The 12,245-nt window shown below is 34.7% G+C and overlaps 1 non-coding gene across 1 annotated transcript; it reads left to right on the top strand.

The window, feature by feature from the left end:
- The first annotated feature begins 11,705 nt into the window (after positions 1-11,705).
- LOC115230011 lies at positions 11,706-11,844 on the top strand. Its single transcript, XR_003883388.1, has one exon. It is a non-coding gene; the product is annotated as a U4 spliceosomal RNA (small nuclear RNA).
- Positions 11,845-12,245: the final 401 nt, after the last annotated feature.

Below are 12,245 nucleotides of genomic sequence, written 5' to 3'. Positions count from 1 at the left end.
TAATAGTCCAACGGATTATGATCTGGAGAATTAGGAGGCCAAATGTTAGGGGTTGTGTGATCTTGAAAATTTTCAGCTATCCATTCCTGTGTTGCTTGAGCCTTGTGTGATGGTGCAGAGTCTTGCTAAAACACATGGCTTTCCATTGTGTACATTGTCTATCCAGAGCTTAACAATTGTTTCCAAGACCTCAATATAGGCAGCAGAGTTAACTCTAAGGCCTTTTGGAAAGAAGTAAGGAGGCATAACATGTCCTTCATTGCTGACAGCCCTTAAAACCATGACAGTTGCATGGAATTTTGTATGCATAACTCGTGGAACTTTAGAAGGGCCTGCACATAACCATCTGTCATTTCTTATGTTAACTTTTTGATCTTGGTAGTAGTTTTTCTCGTCTGAGAAAAACCAAATTAAATCTTCTTCTGCTGAATTTTTCAGTTGGTTTAAGGGCCTTTTAGTTCTGATGCAGTAATTTGTTTTTGCTTTTTCTGACATAAATTAGCCATTCCTCACCATACAAGACTTATATTTAATGTCTTCATTACTGGTTGTTCCTTCTGACACACAGAGATCTTTTGCAATTGACTTCATGGATTTTCTTGGATTCTAATCTGTTGAACTTACTGGATGAATTCAGGTGTTCTGATGATTTCAGAGTGTTTAGAATGCTTTTTGCATTTTGATACTCATGATACGATTCCATTTTCGGTCTCTTACTTCTTAGAAACTTCATAGATGAAAGAACTGGTGACTTTTAAAAATCGAGATATTTCTAAATTGCTATGCTCAGCCTTTATAGCCATGATAACAGCATGCTTCTTCATTTCTTAAGTAAGCTGAGGGTCTGCTTTTATTATTTTCTGAAACAAAGATTATATAGATTATATAGCGAGCAACAAATGCTGCAGTGATGAAAAAAGGTATGTCCTCAAATACCTTACACACCCTGCATACACTCACATGTGCACATGTGTTTCTTTGTGTCTGTGTTTGTCTCCCCATCACCACTTGTGAACCAGTGTTGATGTGCTTGCATCCCCATAACTTAGCAGTTCGGCAAAAGAGATCGATAGAATAAGTACCAGGGTCAATTCATTCTACTAAAAAAAATTCAAGGTGGTGCCCCAGCTTGGCTGCAGTCTAATGACTGAAACAAGCAAAAGATAAAAATATAAAAGATATATACATACATACAGACACACACATGTACATACACACACACACACAGTGGATCACAACTGCCCAATGAACGGAAACGTAAAACTCTGCATAGCAGTTTTTTGTGATGTTTTTGCAGCTTTTATTATAAAGTGTATATATATATATAATATATATATATATATATATATATATATATATATATATATATATATATATGTATGTATATGTATGTATATATATATATATATTATATATATATATATTATATATATATATATATATATATATATATATATATATATATATATAAAACATGCAGACAGTTAGACAATATAAAAAGGACAGGAAAAACAAGGACGGGTCATTCGGAGCCTACTATCTTCAGTTGAGTTCTAGATCGTCATTGCAGTTTCAGCCAGTTACACTCAAGAAGAAAATCTAAGCTAAGAGCACTAGATTCTTTGGTAGAAAGCAAGCGAATGTATACAAAAATAATGACAAAAAAATGAAGAAATGGTACACAATTACAAATACAAACAACAGCGTACACGTTTGGTCTCATATATATATATATATATATATATATATATATATATATATATACAAATACATATATATATACATACTGTTTGTTTATTGCTATGTTTGATAATTGAATGTAATTAATATGTTTGAGGGTAATCAAATGTATTTGATATCTAGTAACTTAATTGATTTCTGTCAATAACTTGAGTGTGAAAAACAGTGTTTTATTGCATTTTCAATCATCAGCTGGTGCAGCTGTATTGTATGAAAGCTGCTTATTAATTAGTTTGGAGTATGTAATTTTTACTAAAAGAAAGCAATTATTAAAGTCTATGCTGCTTACAAAGTTCTTACAAATTCTAATTTTCAAAATATTCTCTTTTTATCAAATGTTTTTCAAGTTTCTTCTGTTATTGAAGATTTCAACTACAGAAAATTAATGTAAGTTCACTGTGAGATAGAATTTCCTACTTGTCTTCTCTGCCTGTAGAAAGTATGCAGCACATCTATGTCTAGTGGTTGTGGTGAGTAAATCTTAACCAGTCAATCAGTTAGCTTTCTTTTGGATGTAATCTAAAACCTTTGTATGTGTGTGTGAATGAGAGAGAGAGAGAGAGCAGTACCATCTCAGATATGTAAGCAGTACTCCGATGCAGGTTTGAAATTTGCATAAGATCAAAATTAACTAGTAGTGCAATATTTTATTGCTCTAAAGAGAAAAGCTATTGATGTATTACAATGTGAAAATGCTTTGCTTCCTCTGACCTGGACATGTGAACAGCCAAGGTCCATCAGGCCTTGCCTAGGCCCACCTGATCAACTAGCCTTTCTCCTTCTCATCATTCTTATCAGGTCATATTTCTCTTCACTGTAAATTTTGCACTAAGCATTTCACTAAACCATTCTTCTCCCGAGCACTCTCCTTGCCTATATTTTCTCTAAACTTCCAAAGTTAAAAAGAGTCTCTATGCATTTATTCAACTTGCTAGAAATAGCAACTAAATCTCCCTTAACTCTCACTCTGTCAAAGGTTAACATCTGGCAATATGTAATGAAGTCTTATATGCAGTATACCTAACTAAAAGAAGGATGGTTATAGTTGGAACACCAACTGTATCCATCTTCCTGATTACAGGACTAATTGATCAAGGCTCACCTGGAGCTAAACATCAACAACAAGCCAACAAGGAACCTCTTTTGTTGCATGACCTGCTAGAAAAAAACAGTCAAATTTCCCCCAAATCACACTGAATCTTCAAAGAGGAAGAATACATTAAATAGTGTAACTCCATAACACAATTTTTTTCCAGCTCAAATGGCCAACAAGGCTGTTGTTCACAAATGTATGGAGTAGATAAAAAAGATAAGGATACATTATTCCTATAAAAAAGATTGGATGGTCACAACTAGAATGATTTTGATCACATATTTGCTAACTCAGAATTACTCTGGGTCTAAATAACAACAATTACTTCACAGTCTAAGAAAGCCTGAAATGGTTATGATCCAGGTTCTTCTTCCTTAGACCAAAGAATGAAATAAAAATAACCAGGAAACCAACCAATGAAAATAATTTTTTGGTTAAGGATTGATGTGCCTATAGATTAGCTGTAATAGTAGTAGCAGCAATAATAACAACTCTTTTACGTCATTCATTATCTCCAATTACATAAGTAATATCCAACAGCTTTACAGCAGCAGTAGTTGTTTTGTACCTGCAGCAGTAAAAGCTAAGCTTTTACTTTCCCCCAAGGAAAAGCTATCATCATTATAGTAAGATTGCTCATATAGACCTAAACTTAAAATAGGCTATTTGTTAGGTTGGCTACAGTGGCTTAAAAATGTATACATACAAACACACACACACACACATGCAGCATGGTTGTGTAGTAAGCAGTTTGCTTTCCAACCACATGCTTCTTGGTTCAGTCCCACTGCATGCCACTTTGGACAGGTGTCTTCTTCTATAACCCCAGTCTAACTAAAGCCTTGTGAGTGGATTTGGTAGATGGAAACTGAAAGTAGCCTGTTGAGTGTGTGAATATATATATATACTAGCAGCATAGCCTGGTGTTGCCCGGATATGTAAGAGCCCCTAGTAGGCAATGAATAATCCCAATCTAGTCCTTTCCCTCTAGGGAACGAAGGCACATGTGTAGGTTGCAATATCTTCTCTTCACTCCCAAATAACTATCAAACAGCTATCAAAATAACTATAATTCAACCCAATCAATTCCTACCAGGAAGAAATTACATTCGAGACTTTACCCCCAACACTTCTGCTAATAGCTGCTGCAGCTGCAAGTTATTCGAATACTCTTTTTGTTTAAACTTTCTTTATAACTACCATCCCAAACGTTTTACCTTAAATTTTTGACGTACCCTAAGGGTCCTCGGATGCTACTTGCAAATTCTTGGTTTATTATAAACCGCTTTTGTCGTGTGCACCAAAAAACCTTTTCTATTCGTTTGTTCAGTTTGGTCACTTTTGACTTTTTCGTTGTTGTCACTCACATTGCTGCCCGCTTTTTTGCCGTTTTTGTACATTTTTATACATTTTGGGATACTTACCCCACATGTTCCGAGAGTTAAAAAGGTCGAGTTGCGTCCCCTAGACAGTCTGTAGAAAATGTGTTGCTTATAAAAAGCTTAGATTCTCGACCCATGTCGAATTTATCGATTTTTTTTCAGAACTGGGGGAACTTTTCAAAATTTTCGCTGCGTTAGTTTTGAATTATGACATTGGGCTATGTGTGTGTCAAGTTTCATCAGAATCGGTTGAAAGCCGTGGTCAGGGTGAGGGCACAACCTGACAGACACACAGACAGACAAACTGCCGTTTATATATCGAGAGATGAATATGGATATCTGTGTGCGTGTGTGTCTTTGTGTTTATTCCACACTACCACTTGGTTTGTTTTTAAATCCTTGTGACTTGGAGGTTTGGCAAAAAGTCACTGATAGAATAAGTACAAGGCTTTGGAAAACATAAGTACTGAGCTCAATTTGTTTGACCTTTCAACTGTTTAAGCATTAACCACAAACACAACACAGGGAGACTAGTATAAACCACTGACCTCACAATTGGTTGTCCAGTAACCTATCAGTTTGACCATAGACAACACCAATAATATGAAATAAACAGTTGACTTCTCAGTTGGTTACCCACTACCTTAGTGTTTCAGAAACAACTAAGAACTGTAGATACATTTGTAATTATACAAGAGTTTTAAAAGAGGATTAAAGAGAAACAGAATCAAAATGTGAAAAGACTTTTTCCACATGAAAGTTAGGGGAAAAAAATCATTATAAATACCTTCAATTTTCTAAGTAAATTTTCTCTTAAAATCTAGACTTTATGGTCTTTGTCTGGTTGTGATCATTAACATGAATTGAACTACTACATCATCATTGTTTTATGTCCACTTTTCCATGCTTGTATGGGTCAGATGGAGTTCATTGAGGCAAATTTTCTAGAGCTGGATAACTTTTCTGTCACTAACCCTAACTTGTTTCTATGCAGAGTTATATTTCCTCATTTCCTCAGTACATTGTCATATCTACTACTGATACCACTCCCATCTATGTTCATCATTCATTATTTTCAACCCTACATACCTCTGACCTCTGTCTCAATCACTGTGCATCCCTCCTCACTACATGCATTTCACATTATCCCATTATTTCTCATCTGTCTACATTTTATTACACCGTTGCTCTCCAGCTCCTTTTTATGCATTGCCATCTATCAACTCCTCTTCTCTAACCCTCTTCTATTTCCTTCACCTTCACCCTAAATATTGATATTTACCATTGACCATGCCCTCACCTGTGGTTACCATTCACTGCTTACATACATACAAACTGAAAGAAACCTGTTGTATATATATATATATACAACAGGCTTCTTTCAGTTTCCAATTCTCAAATTCATTCACAAGGTTTTGATTGGCTCAGGGCTTAAACACTTTATGGACATGAAATCCTAGGTAACACCATAGACCAGCCATAATTATCTTCATCTGACTACTCTACTGCTCTCTAACTTAGTGTGCTTTTCTTTTGGATGTATGATTTGCTAATGATATATAAATAGTTGTTAAAGAGGACAACAAACATTCAGGCAAGGCAAACATCTCAAGCTCTATAAAATATTATTATTGTATAGGACTTGAGGATATGAAGCCAGGAAAAGCCCCTGGCCCATCAGGAATCATCGCTGAGATGCTTAAAACATCTGGTGGTGTGGGCTATGGCCTAGTCACCCATATTGTAAAACAGTTAGTTCATGATGGAGTCATACCCAATGACTGGCATAACAGCACCATAGACTACTGCTACAAAGATAAAGGTGTTGCTTGTAGGTAAAATTAGTAGGGGTGCTGCTTCAGAAAATTTTAAGCCACTGTTTTGATATTGTGTAAAAAGAAACAAACATATAAAAAGAAAATTTATACATAAACTTGATCTGTCCGCATTTTAGCCACTGCTGAGTAGTGTATTTAATTTGTTCACTGAACACCACTACAAATTCCCACTTGTTTTTCAAAAATCCCCTCTAAATCACAAAATAAAGTGGGGAAATGTGCCCTATTTTTTAAATCCTGGCAGCAACACTGAAGCAGGAAGTAGGATAATAATCTAATCCTACACATTATTATATTCAAGAATATGAACACATTTTTAAGCATAACACACATGGGGTCAGTACTGTTGTTCATGCAGTGCTCTCTCTCCCTAGCATGAAGCTTCTTATCTCAGACATGTGAACATGTGCACAACAGCCAAACACCATGTCACTGGAATTGTGAAATGCACAGTTCTATACAAGGATTTTTGTATTTTTTTCATAAACTAGGGGATGGCTACTAACATTAAGCTTAAGGGTTATATAATGTACAAGTATAAAGAAAGAATTAAAGAAAAAAGGACTCATTATATTGAATGTTATCGAAAATATTGAATGGAAATAGGGGGTGCTGCAGTTGCACAGTGCCAATACATGAGCCGCCACTATCTCTGGCTTAACAGTTTTAGTCAAACCGCCTAAGCCATGCCAGCATGGAAAACAAATGTTAAATGATGATGATCACACACACACACATGCAAAAAATAAGACAACACTTTCAGAAAAGTGTGACAACAATTCAATGTTAATATCTCTTACACAATATAAATTACAGTGAGTGACTAATGACACTTAGCAAGCTAAAGAAGAAAGAACAGCTGAGAAATATCAGGATAGATAACTATTTTGATATTATGTGTCCCATTCAAGTGTGAGCATGCACACACATAAAGATACTGTGCTGACAAATGGAAAGTTTTGATATAAAATTATTAATGCTATTAATTTGACAACCCCCCTTTCTCCAAACATGTCCGACATAATTCGGATTTTTTAAGAATTCAGAGTTTTATGAATAAAAATTGTTTCTGTAGACTTTTAACCTTTTGCCTGTCCTGTATATCACATGTGATACACAGGAAATACTTTCCTGGTGTCTCTGCATCATATATGATACATATTCACAATTTATTGATCATCAGAGTAACTGAGGACTTATGAAAGGAGATCTTTATATTACCTACAACATATGAAATAAAGGTTAACTAAAAGTCCGAAAACAAGCATGGACATTTAAGACAAACTTATGAAAATGCTTTGAACAGGCAAAGGGTTAACAGGGGGAAATTGGGAATTTGAGATGTCCATGGATTTGCCAAGTGTGTTGGTTATTTAAGAGATACAAATTGGTTTTAACTTGGAAGGAAGAACAATGTTATTGGAAATTTACACAGATGTACAGATTTCTAATTTAGAAATAATTAATATTGATTTTTAACATAGACACAAGGCCCTAAATTTTAAAGGGAGGGTATAGGTAATTTAGTTTATTCAAATACTTGATTGTTACTTATTTTACTAACTCTAAAAGGATGAAACAAAGTTGATCTCAGCAGAAAAATAAAAGGACATTTTTTAAATATATATTTTAATCAGAAGAAACGGCAGCGTCCATGACCCTTTGCAGGGCCTCCAAAACTGATGGGAATGGAGAAGAAGGTATTCTCAAATTTAAGACCTGGCACAAATGCTGACTACAGAATAGATTTTGCTAAAGCCATCTACTGTAGTTCTAGAAAATGGTGTTAAACTGGGTGATAGAATAAGTCTACATGAAAAAATAACTAGAAATTAACTAATGTTAGCAATGCCTTTGACTGGAATGGTAAGATTGATGCAGATAATGCACAAGTCAACCATCTGAGAGTTGATATCTGCTGGAAAAAAAAAAAGGGGGCTTGAAAGGGAGCTATGATAATTGCATTATTCTGAATGCTTGCTACAGAATGAAGTCTGCTAAATGCATGCAATGATTGCATTATGGTGTTAAACTAGATGATGTTTAAACAAATGTCATTCAAAGTTAAGCCTAACCAAATTTAGTGATGCACAATTTAACAAGAGAACTTCTATTTATTTGTTTACCATGTATGAAGTGGCACCCACAAAAATTTCTTATCAACAAGCTCCTTACTGTCTTTAAAATAGGAGATTACATTTGAAACTCTAAATGCTATAACATATAAGCTCTTAATAAACTTAATAAACATAGGATAATTAGAAAACATCATATGAATGTATTTGTTTTCTTTTTGAATAGCTACCTTCAAACATTTGAAATCCAGAAGAGGTAATAAGGGCTACCCAACAACAAAGGCAACAAAAAATGAGGGGCAGCTCTACTGTCTAGAAATAACACTCAAATTTCTTTCAATTCACACCATATTGCCTTCAAAAACAGGATGTACTGGAGAATGCAGTCCTAGATATATAAGACTAGCACTATGACCCGGCGCTGTCGGGTCTAGTGCTAGTCAAGCATATTTGGTCTTTCATGAAAATCCCTCTCTCTCGTCATTCACTTGGCCTAACTCGTTAATTATTCCCTGTATTTCTCAAATCAAAAAAGCATGCACGTTTGAAAGCCAAAACACATGATAACAACACTTCTTCGCAAAACACAAAAATGCGCAGTCATACAGACTGTCTGCAAATGCACAAGTACATCCAGCTGTCAGGTGTAAAATTATCTCCGTCCAATCAAAATACAGACATTTTGCCATTTATAGATATAGAGATATTTTTTAACGTCATTTTCAACAAAGGCCACTTAGATGCTGTAGATTCAAAGTATATAAGGATTTATGGGAAAGAATTTTTCTGAGGAGTGGGGAAAAGAGTTTCGGACAATTCACACAATCCAACTTTTCTCCCGCATAACCTTCAGGAAAATGGTTATATTTAAATGAAATTTTATACAAATACCTTTCAAACGGCATAGATTACGATTATAAAGAAATGTGTGGAGAAAATTTTTTCCGAAGGTGTGAGGAGAGGAGTTTCGGATTAGGATGACCAATTAAGTTGGAACTACACTGTTTTTTATTTCCTCACAGCCTTCGAAATGGTCGGGGGGAAGCATCTTTTTATGAAAAAAAGTTTTGAAAATTTTTTCACCTCCATTCTTCACCAGTCCATTCCAGACCGACTTTGGCCATTTTTTAAAAATTAAAAACCTTCTAGCACATCCCAAACTACCCTCCGTTTTCACCTCTCAAATGTATTGATGTTTTTCAAATATTTTTCTCCTATTAAACATATTTTATGGAATGATGATGCCCAAGTTAACAAATGCATGGTCCATTGGTGGGATATAAGCAACAACAACAACAACAACAAAAAATTGTAATTTAAATTTTTACCCCCACCTCAATCAAGCGAAGCTGTGTGTATGCGTAAGAAAAAAAAAAGGATCTTCTGACCATCAAATTGAAAAGATCCGAAAGAACATTTCCTAACAGAAGAGTGTGCTATTAATATGAATTATCGTTTACATACCTCTTTTTTAAAAATCACTATGGATAAATACCAGTAATAACCTTCTCAGTCTCTACAATATTTTAAATTATAAGCAGAAACAATGACAGGCAAGAAGTGGGGGTTGCAAAAAATTCTTTTTTTTTTATAGCATTTAAAGCGAGGTGGGGGGTTGTCTGAGATGTGTTAGAAACAACAGCCAAATCTCCTTTAAATAGCTTTTCCTCTGAAAATATTAATTTTTTTAATGTTTTTTTTTATCGAAAAGACTCCTCCCATGGCTTTTAAGTGCAAAATAGCTGGCCAAAATCAATCCGGAGTGGGATGATGAGGATGAGGGTGGGGGAATTGTAAAAAAAAAAAAAAAAATTCAAAACTTTTTTTTTCATAAAAAGATATTCCCCCACCCATCATTTCGAATGGTGTGGTTAAATAAAAAATGGGGGAAAAAGTTCCAACCTATTTGGTCTTCCTGATCCGAAACTCATCTCCTCATCCCCTCGGAAAAAAATTCCTCACAAATTTCTTTATAATTGTAATCTATGCCGTTTGAAAGGTATTTGTATAAAATTTCATTAAAAGATAACCGTTTTCCTGAAAGTTATGAGCCAGAGCGTGTGAATTTTCTTCTCCTCACCCTTTCGGAAAAATTATTTCCAATAAATAGCTATATACTCTGAATCCACAGCATCTAAGTGGTATTTGTTTTAAATGTCGTTAAAAAGTATCCGTTTTCCTGGACGTTATGAGGCAAAATAGTTGTGGGGGAGAGACTACACATCTAGTTATGCCAAGATTTTTTGTAAATACGTTGGTCAAGCACTGACCAATAATTTCTTTTATTTATTTGGCGATGTTTCGCTTGTCGTAACACACGTTTCCGTAAAAAATGTAAACACTGAATCGTCCATACATACATACACACATACATAGATACATACACACACACATACATACACACACACACACATAGATACATACACATACACATACATGCAGACATACATATACACATACACCGAGTAAAAAATTTCAGTTATCTCTCTCTTTCACACATTACTCTCTCTGTCTCTTCGCACACACTAACAGAAGCACTTCACTTACACAACATACTGTCTGTCTCCCACACCCCATCAAACACACACACGGGGACTTCAAAGAGAAATTTCCTCGTCATAAAATCGCTTCCTCTTAGTCTCTTTCGCTCTCATTACTTATGTAAAAAAATAAAAGTTTTTTTCGCCGCAAGGAAAATATCTTCCTCTTACACTAAAAAAACTGACACTAATGTTTGAAAAAGTGAAACTGGTACGTTAAACTCCAATAACGTCTAGTCCTAAAAACACAGGCGCGAAAAAATAACATTAAAAAGAAACATTATGGGTTCAGAAGAATGTTCTCGATTAGAAGTCTTTTCGACCAGAGCTGATCCGGGTTACAAAACAAAACACGTCTTTTAAGTTTAACGAAATTGTTTTCCTAACAAGAGTTCTCTCCCTTCTATAATATAAGTTCTCGAAATTCTGAGCGGTTCCGGCTGAACGACAATATTAAATTTCTAAAAATGTATTTCTCTTACTATTTCTTAAATATGTGTATAAACATTCTTCTTTAGTTCCACTAAATTAAATTGACATTTCGCTCATGACCTATGTCACCGGCGATCGAATGTTAAAACATAAGTTTATCAATTTCTGTAAAGTACGTTAACAAAATCATAAATACTTATATATATATATGTAGTTTTAATTTATTCTTAGCAGTGTCAAGCGGTTATTCTTTATACATTTTCCTCTTGTAATTAAAGGCTAATATTTTGTTAGAACTTATAAACAACAGGAAGTTAGCCCCTTTTAACTTCCTCTTCTCTCCCCTTCATCCCACTTAATGGTCTCAAAAAATGGGTTGGTGGTGATTAATTTCTGTAAATGATTATGAAAGTGTTCTTTAATAACAGTAAAATATTGTTGCATAAGACAAAACTATTGGAAATAAAAATTTATAATTGAAAAAATATTAATATTTTAGCAAACAATTGATGGCAATTAATAATAAACAAAAAGCTGATAGCTAACGCCAGTGAATAATACATTTTAGTATAAGGCTAAATATATGTCAATTTCACTGTATCGGTAGCTTTGCGCAGAGGCGGTACCATGGCCAATGAGGTAAATCCGAGGCGTGGTTATTGCTAGTTGAAAACTATTCCCAATACCCCGCGTATGGCATCCCACGAGGGTGCTGTGCGCAATTTTTGCGCACCTCTACGGAGGTGTAGAAATCAATGTAATAATAGATTGTAATTTTATTTGTAAGTTGCAGAGATGATAACCCAGGTAAACCTATAACTAAGTTGTTCGTTGCTTTTGAATTTGTTTACTAGTGTCCCTGCTAATTTACGCATGGTAGATTATGCAGTATTCGCTGTTATATCTAGCACATCGATTAACCACACTGAGGGCCTCTCGATTGTTAAAAATGGAATATCATTATTTATTACAATCCAGTGGATCAGTACAATACAGATAAATACATTTCATTAACTGGTAACACACTCCCGTATTTTTATTTCGACTTGCAGATTATTGCAATACTGATTAATTCGCCTATCCGCAGGAGAAATGCTTTTTAACCTTCATCGGGATTTGAATACGGCGTAAGGTATAGTGTTCGA

The sequence above is a fragment of the Octopus sinensis genome, unplaced genomic scaffold (assembly GCF_006345805.1).
Source record: "Octopus sinensis unplaced genomic scaffold, ASM634580v1 Contig14053, whole genome shotgun sequence".
NCBI lineage: Eukaryota > Metazoa > Mollusca > Cephalopoda > Octopoda > Octopodidae > Octopus > Octopus sinensis.
This window is presented reverse-complemented; position numbering and strand designations above follow the sequence as displayed.